The following is an 8,407-nucleotide window of genomic DNA, read 5'->3' on the forward strand; positions in this document are numbered from 1 at the left end:
CTGGCAGTGACAGGGTGGCACCTGCGTGTCCCCTCTCCAGACTGTGCCACCATTGTGCCCCCAGTGACCTGGCAGTGACAGGGTGGCACCTGCGTGTCCCCTCTCCAGACTGTGCTGTGACAGTGACCCAGCGAGGGTGGCACCTGCCTGTGCCCCCACCCCAGCTGGCACTGCCACAGTGCCCTGAGTGCCCCGGGGGGTGACAGGGTGGCACCTGCGTGTCCCACCCCCACCAGACTGCGATGCCATGGTGCCCTGTGTGACCCAGGAGGTGATAGGTGGCACCCGCGTGTCCCCCCCAGACTGTGCCACCATTGTGCCCCCGTGACCCGGCAGTGACAGGGTGGCACCTGCGTGTCCCACCCCCACCAGACTGTGATGCCATGGTGCCCTGTGTGACCCGGCAGTGACAGGGTGGCACCCGCGTGTCCTCCCCAGACTGTGCCACCATTGTGCCCCCAGTGACAGGGTGGCACCTGTGTGTTCCCCCCAGACTGTGCCACCATTGTGCCCCCAGTGACCCGGCAGTGACAGGGTGGCACCTGCGTGTCCCCTCTCCAGACTGTGCTGTGACAGTGACCCAGGGTGGCACCTGCATGTCCCCACCCCCGCCCAGGCTGTGCCCCCCCGCTGTGCAGCCCCTGGCACAGCTGGCACAGCTGGCACAGCTGGCACAGGCGGTGGCTGTGCTGGTCGGTAATTAACTGTGTCTCGTTAATTGTGGGGAGAGAGAGCGGCTCCCGGAGCTGGAGGTTCCTGTGGGACCTGCTGGGGGTTCCTGTGGGATCTGCTGGAGGTTCCTGTGGGATCTCTACTGGGGCTTCCTGTGGGATCTGCTGGGGGTTCCTGTAGGAGCTGATGGTCCTGATGGGGTTCCTGTGGGATCTGCTGGGGGTTCCTGTGGGACCTGCTGGAGGTTCTTGTGGGATCTCTACTGGGGGTTCCTGTGGGATCTGCTGGAGGTTCCTGTGGGATCTGCTGGGGGTTCCTGTGGGATCTGCTGGAGGTTCCTGTGGGATCTGCTGGAGGTTCCTGTGGGATCTGCTGGGGGTTCCTGTGGGATCTGCTGGGGGTTCCTGTGGGATCTGCTGGAGGTTCCTGTGGGATCTGCTGGGGGTTCCTGTGGGATCTCTACTGGGGGTTCCTGTGGGATCTGCTGGGGGTTCCTGTGGGATCTGCTGGAGGTTCCTGTGGGACCTGCTGGGGGTTCCTGTGGGATCTCTACTGGGGGTTCCTGTGGGATCTGCTGGAGGTTCTTGTGGGATCTCCTGGATGTTCTCACGGGACCTGCTGGGTGTTCCCGTGGGATCTGCTGGGTGTTGTCATGGGTTCTTCTGGATGTTCCTCTGGGATTTGGTGGATGCTTCCCATGGGATCTGCTGGGTGTTCCTGTGGGATCTCCTGGATGTTTACGTGGAATTTGGTGGGTTCCCATGGGATCTGCTGGAGGTTCCTGTGGGATCTGTTGGTTGTTCCTGTGGGATCTGGTAGGTGTTCCTGTGAGATCTTCTGGAGCTTTCCATGGAATTTGCTGGAGGTTCCTGTGGCATCTGCTGGAGGTTCCTGTGGGATCTGCTGGAGGTTCCCGTGGGATTTGGTGGATGCTTCCCATGGGATCTTCGGGGTGCTCCCGTGAGATCTTTTGGATGTTCCTGTGGGATGTTCTGGAAGTTTACGTGGAATTTGGTGGATTCCCATGGGATCTGCTGGAGGTTCCTGTGGGATCTGCTGGAGGTTCCTGTAGGATCTGGTAGGTGTTCCTGTGAGAACTTCTGGAGCTTTCCATGGAATTTGCTGGAGGTTCCCATGGGGTCTGTTGGTTGTTCCTGTGAGATCTTCTGGAGCTTTCCATGGAATTTGGTGGATGCTTCCCATGGGATCTGCTGGGTGTTCCTGTGGGATCTCCTGGAAGTTTACGTGGAATTTGGTGGGTTCCCATGGGATCTGCTGGAGGTTCCTGTGGCATCTGCTGGAGGTTCCCGTGGGATCTGCTGGAGGTTCCCATGGAATTTGGTGGATGCTTCCCATGGGATCTTCGGGATGTTCCCATGAGATCATCTGGATGTTCGTGTGTGATCTGGTGGGTGTTCCCATGGGATCTGTTGGAGGCTCCTCTGAGATCTGCTGGATGCTTCCCCTGGGATCTGTTGGATGTTCCTGTGAGATCTTCTGGAGGTTTCCATGGAATTTGGTGGATGCTTCCCGTGGGATCTTCTGGAGGTTTCCATGGAATTTGGTGGATGCTTCCCGTGGGATCTTCTGGAGGTTCCCGTGGGATCTGCTGGATGTTCCTGTGGGATCTCAGGACGTTCCCCTGGGATCTGGTGGCCCTGGCTCCCTCCTGGACACTTCTCCTGTTGCTTTTCTCCTCTGAGCAGTCTTAACTGTCCCAGCTCTCCCCATCGAGCAGCTCCCTGGAATTCCCACCAACCCCCCCAGGTCCCTGTGGGATCTCCTTGGGGTTCCCCGAGTTCCTTTTGGGGTTTCCTGGGAGAATTTGGGGTTCCTGAGAACCTTTTGGGGTTACCTGAGATCCTTTTGTGGTTTCCTGAGGGTCCTTTGGGGTTTCTCGAGAGCTTTTTTGGGATCTCCTGAGATCCCTTTGGGGTCCCTGAGATCCTTTTGGGGTTTCCTGAGAGCTTTTTGGGGTTCCCTGAGATCTTTTGGGGTTCCCTGAGATCCTTTTGGGGTCTCCTGAGAACATTTTGGGTTTCCTGAGAACTTTCTGGGGTCTCCTGAGAACTTTTTGTGGCTTCCTGAGATCCTTTTGGGGTTTCCTGAGAACTTTTGGGGTTTCCTGAGATCCTTTTGGGGTTTCCTGAGGGTCTTTTGGGGTTTCTTGAGAGCTTTTTTGGGATCTCCTGAGATCCCTTTGTGGTCCCTGAGATCCTTTTGAGGTTCCCTGAGAGCTTTTTGGGGTTCCCTGAGATCTTTTGGGGTCTCCTGAGAACATTTTGGGGTTCCTGAGAGCTTTCTGGGGTCTCCTGAGAACTTTTTGGGGCTTCCTGAGATCCTTTTGGGGTTTCCTGGGAACCTTTTGGGGTTTCCTGAGATCCTTTTGGGTTTTCCACCTAAATATTCCCCTTAAATTCATCATTTTTGGGAATTTCAGAGCCCCCCCCCCCTTGAGAAATTCACATTTTTTTTCACCGCAATTCAATTTCATTTAACCATTTTTTTTTGGTGCTTCCACTTAAATATTCCCCTTAAATTCCACATTTTTGTGAGTTTCAGAACCCCCTTTAATGAATTCACATTTCAGCCACAATTCACGTCTAATTTTACCAAATTTTTTGGTTTTCCACTTAAATATTCCCCTTAAATTCAGCATTTTTATGAATTTCAGAGCCCCCCCTTGAGGAATTCACTTTTCACCCACAATTCACATCTAATTTAACCTTTTGTTTTTCTTTTTCCACTTAAATATTCCCCTTAAATTCCACATTTTTGTGAATTTCAGAACCCCCTTTAAAGAATTCACATTTCAGCCACAATTCATGTCTAATTTTACCAATTTTTTTGTTTTTCCACTTAAATATTCCCCTTGAATTCAGCATTTTTATGAATTTCAGAGCCCCCCCTTGAGGAATTAACTTTTCACCCACAATTCACATCTAATTTAAATAATTTTTTTCGTTTTTCCACTGAAAATTCCCCTTAAATTCCACATTTTTTGAATTTCAGAGGCCCCCCCCCTTGAGGAATTAACTTTTCAGCCAAAATTCAATCTAATTTAACCTTTTGTTTTTATTTTTCCACTTAAATATTCCCCTTAAATTCCACATTTTTGTGAGTTTCAGAACCCCCTTTAATGAATTCACTTTTCAGCCACAATTCACATCTAATTTTACCAAATTTTTTGGTTTTCCACTTAAATATTCCCCTTAAATTCAGCATTTTTATGAATTTCAGAGCCCCCCTTGAGGAATTCACTTTTCACCCACAATTCACATCTAATTTAAATAATTTTTTTCGTTTTTCCACTTAAAATTCCCCTTAAATTCCACATTTTTATGAATTTCAGAGCCCCCCCTTGAGGAATTCACTTTTCAGCCAAAATTCAATCTAATTTAACCTTTTGTTTTTATTTTTCCACTTAAATATTCCCCTTAAATTCCACATTTTTATGAATTTCAGAGCCCCCCTTGAATTCACCATTTTCAGCCAAAATTCAATCTAATTTAAACATTCTTTTCATTTTTCCACTTGGATATTTCCCTTAAATACAGAATTTTTGTGAATTTCAGAGCCCCCCCCTTGAGAAATTCACTTTTCAGCCACAATTCACATCTAATTTTACCTTTTTTTAAAATGTTTTTCCCCTTAAATATTCCCCTTAAATTCAGCGTTTTTTCAGGAAAAAGGAACCCATTGTTAAACTGCCCGTTATTTGTGGATATGGTTGGGGAAAAAAAATAAATTGTGAAATATTGAAGAGAAGCTTTGTATTCACAGAATTTGGGAAAATAAAAACGAAAAGTGAAAAGTGAAAAATTAAAAATGAAAAGTGAAAAGTGAAAAATGAAAAGTGAAAAGTGAAAAATGAATGGGGGTTGGAGGAATTTGAGGGGACCTCTGGATTTTGGGGGGCAGGGGGGACTCGAGGAGAGGATCTGGTGGATGAAGTCAAATAAAAATTATTTTAAAATGGAAAAATGTTCCTTGAAATGACTGAAATCTGGGAAAAGGGAATGAATTCTGGGAGGCCTTGGGGGGGGGGTCACATCTGGGGACACATCTGGGGTCACATCTGGGGTCAGGGTTGGGGTCACAGCTGGGGACACATCTGGGGTCACCCCCAGGACAGGGTGGGGGAGCCGGGGATCCGTGGGGATCAAAAATACCAAAAACTGGGATTGTCACCCTCAAGTCCCATGTCACCTGTTTGTCACCTCCCAACCGTGTCACCCCTCAGTCCCGTGTGTCACTTCTGAGCCTCGTGTCACCTCTCAGTCTTGTCACCCCTCGGCCCTGTGTCACCCCTGTGTCACTTTCCATCTTGTCACCCCTCAGCCCTGTGTCACCCCTGGACCCCGTGTCACCTCCCAGCCCTGCCGTCTCTCAGTTCTGTGTCACTCCTCTGTCACCTCCCAGCCTCGTGGCACCCCTGTGTCACCTCTGAGCTGTTTGTCACCTCTCAGTTCTGTGTCACCCCTCGGTCCGTGTCACCTCCCAGCCCTGTCCTCTCTCAGCCTCTGTTTGTCACCTCTGAGCTCTTTGTCACCCCTAAGTCCCGTGTCACCTCTGAGCCCTGTGTCACCCATTTGTCACCACCCAGTCCTGTGTCACCTCTCAGCCCTGTGTCACCCCTCAGCCCCGTGTCACCCATTTGTCACCACCCAGTCCTGTGTCACCTCGGAGCCCTGTGTCACCCATTTGTCACCTCTCAGCCCCGTGTCACCCCTCAGCCCTGGTCACCCCTCAGTCCTGTGTCACCTCCCAGCACTGTCACCGGTAAGTCCTGTGTCACCTCTGAGCCCCGTGTCACTCCTGTGTCACCTCTCTGAGCTCTTTGTCACCTCTCAGTCCTGTGTCACCCCTTAGTCCTGGTCACCCTTCAGTCCTGTGTCACCCCCCCCAGCCCTGTGTCACCTTTGAGCTGTTTGTCACCTCCCAGCCCCGTGTCACCTCTGAGCCCTGTGTCACTTTTGAACTCTTTGTCACCCCTCAGTCCTGTGTCACCTCTGAGCCCTGTGTCACCCGTTTGTCACCCCTCAGTCCTGTGTCACCTCTCAGCTCTGTCACCTCTGAGTTCTGTGTCACCCTGTCACCCCTCACCCCTGTGTCACCCCTCTGCTCTGTCACCCCTCAGCCCTGTGTCCCCTCCCAGCCCTGCCACCTCTCAGGCCTGTCACCCCTGAGTCCTGTGTCACCTCTGTGCCCCATGTCACCCGTCAGTTCTGTCACCTCCCAGCCCTGTGTCACCCCTGTGTCACCTCTGAGCTCTTTGTCACCCCTCAGCCCTGTGTCACCTCTGTGCCCTGTGTCACCTCTCAGCCCTGTGTCACCCTTGTGTCACCTCTGTGCCCTGTGTCACCTCCCAGCCCTGTGTCACCCTTGTGTCACCTTCAGTTCTGTCACCACTCACCCCTGTGTCACCTCTCAGTCCTGTCAACTCTAAGTCCCGTGTCACCCGTTTGTCACTTCCCAGCCCTGTGTCACCTCTGAGCCCTGTGTCACCCTTCAGCCCTGGTCACCCCTCAGTCCTGTGTCACCCGTTTGTCAGCTCTGAGCCCTGTGTCACCCCTCAGTTCTGTCACCCGTTTGTCACCTCTCAGCCCCCATGTCACCTCCCAGCTCTTTGTCACCCCCTGTGTCACCCCTCAACCCTGTCACCACATCCTGGGCAGCGGCACAGGGACAGTGACGGCCCTGGACAGTGGCACAGGGACAGTGCCAGCCCTTGAGTGGCACACGGACAGTGCCAGCTCTGGATGGTGGCACGGGGACAGTGCCAGCTCTGGATGGTGGCACAGGGACAGTGCCAGCCTGGGTGATGGCACAGGGACAATGCCAGCTGTGGGTGATGGCACAGGGACAATGCCAGCCCCGGGGAGTGACACAGGGACAGTGCCAGCCCTGGGCAGTGGCACAGGGACAGTCCCAGCTGTGGGTGATGGCACAGGGACAGTGCCAGCCCTGGGCAGTGGCACAGGGACAGTGCCAGCCCAGGGAGTGGCACAGGGACAGTGCCAGCTGTGGGTGATGGCACAGGGACAGTGCCAGTCCTGGGCAGTGGCACAGGGACAGTGACAGCTCTGGGGGGTGGCACAGGGACAGTGCCAGCTGTGGGTGATGGCACAGGGACAGTGCCAGCCCTTGAGAGGACAGAGGGACAGTGCCAGCTCTGGCAGTGACACAGGGACAGTGCCAGCTCTGGGTGATGACACAGGGACAATGCCAGCCCTGGGCAGTGGCACAGGGACAGTGACAGCTCTGGGGGGTGGCACAGGGACAGTGCCAGCTGTGGGTGATGGCAAAGGGACAGTGCCAGCTGTGGGTGATGGCACAGGGACAGTGCCAGCCCTTGAGAGGACACAGGGACAGTGCCAGCTCTGGCAGTGGCACAGGGACAGTGCCAGCCCAGGGAGTGGCACAGGGACAGTGCCACCCTCCAGGGCAGAGCCAAAGGTTCTGGAAGGAAACCAGAAAATAAAACAGGAATTCTTTTCTTTCTCTGCTTTGCTTTCTTTATTCTATCTCTTAAAAACTGCCAATAAAACTTTAAAAATTCAATATCCCCAATTCAATTAAAAAATTCAATATCCCCAAATGTCTTCAGCACCATTCCCCAAGCAAAAAACAGAACAGAAAGCAGCAAAAAGAACAGAAAGCAAAAAAAAATCCCTCATCCATAAAACCATCTACACCCATCCCTAAACCCCTCCTAAATCAAGAAAATTGAACTGAATTGGATTGGATTAATTGAATTGGATTGGATTGGATTGAATTGGATTTGGATTGGATTGGATTGGATTGGATTAATTGGATTGGATTGGATTGGATTAATTGAATTGAATTGGATTGGATTGAATTGGATTGGATTAATTGGATTGGATTAATTGGATTGGATTGGATTGGATTGGATTGGATTGGATTGGATTGGATTGGATTGAATTGGATTTGGATTGGATTGGATTGATTGGATTAATTGAATTGGATTAATTGGATTGGATTGGATTGGATTGGATTGGATTGGATTGGGTTGGATTGGATTGGATTGGATTGGATTAATTGAATTGAATTGGATTGGATTGGATTGGATTAATTGGATTGGATTAATTGGATTGGATTAATTGGATTGGATTGGATTGGATTGGATTGGATTGGATTGGATTGGATTGGATTGGATTGGATTGGATTGGATTGGATTGGATTGGATTGGATTAATTGGATTGGATTGGATTGGATTAATTGAATTGAATTGGATTGAATTGGATTGGATTAATTGGATTGGATTAATTGGATTGGATTGGATTGGATTGGATTGGATTGGATTGGATTGGATTGGATTGGATTGGATTGGATTGGATTGGATTGGATTGGATTAAGTTGAATTGAATTGGATTGGATTGGATTGGATTAATTGAATTGGATTGGATTAGATTGAATCGAATTGAATCTAATGTAATTTAATCTAATCTAATCCAATCTAATCTAATCTAAAATTAATCTAATATAATCTATAATCTAATCTAATGAATGTAATGGAATGGCATGGAATCTAATCTAAAATCTAATCTAATCTAACATAATATAATCGAATCTAGTATAGTCTAGTCTAATTAATCTAAACAATCTAATCTAGATTGTTTCTAGTCTAATTAATCTATCTAATCTAATCTAATCTAATCTAATCTAATCTAATCTAATCTAATCTAATCTAATCTAATCTAATCTCCCATGT

At 49.9% G+C, this 8,407-nt stretch overlaps 1 long non-coding RNA gene across 3 annotated transcripts; it reads left to right on the forward strand.

Annotated features, from left to right (window-relative positions):
* The first annotated feature begins 791 nt into the window (after positions 1–791).
* LOC134431307 (uncharacterized) lies at positions 792–4,363 on the forward strand. Of its 3 annotated transcripts, none has more exons than XR_010030955.1 (3): positions 792–894; positions 1,253–2,175; positions 2,221–4,363. It is a non-coding gene; the product is annotated as an uncharacterized LOC134431307 (long non-coding RNA). The 3 variants fall into 3 exon arrangements; XR_010030956.1 differs by having other exon boundaries at positions 1,253–1,449; positions 1,560–4,363; XR_010030957.1 differs by lacking the exon at positions 792–894 and adding an exon at positions 937–1,028 and having other exon boundaries at positions 1,253–4,363.
* The last annotated feature ends 4,044 nt before the right edge of the window (positions 4,364–8,407 follow it).

The sequence above is a fragment of the Melospiza melodia genome, chromosome 31 (genome assembly GCF_035770615.1).
Source record: "Melospiza melodia melodia isolate bMelMel2 chromosome 31, bMelMel2.pri, whole genome shotgun sequence".
Lineage (NCBI taxonomy): Eukaryota > Metazoa > Chordata > Aves > Passeriformes > Passerellidae > Melospiza > Melospiza melodia.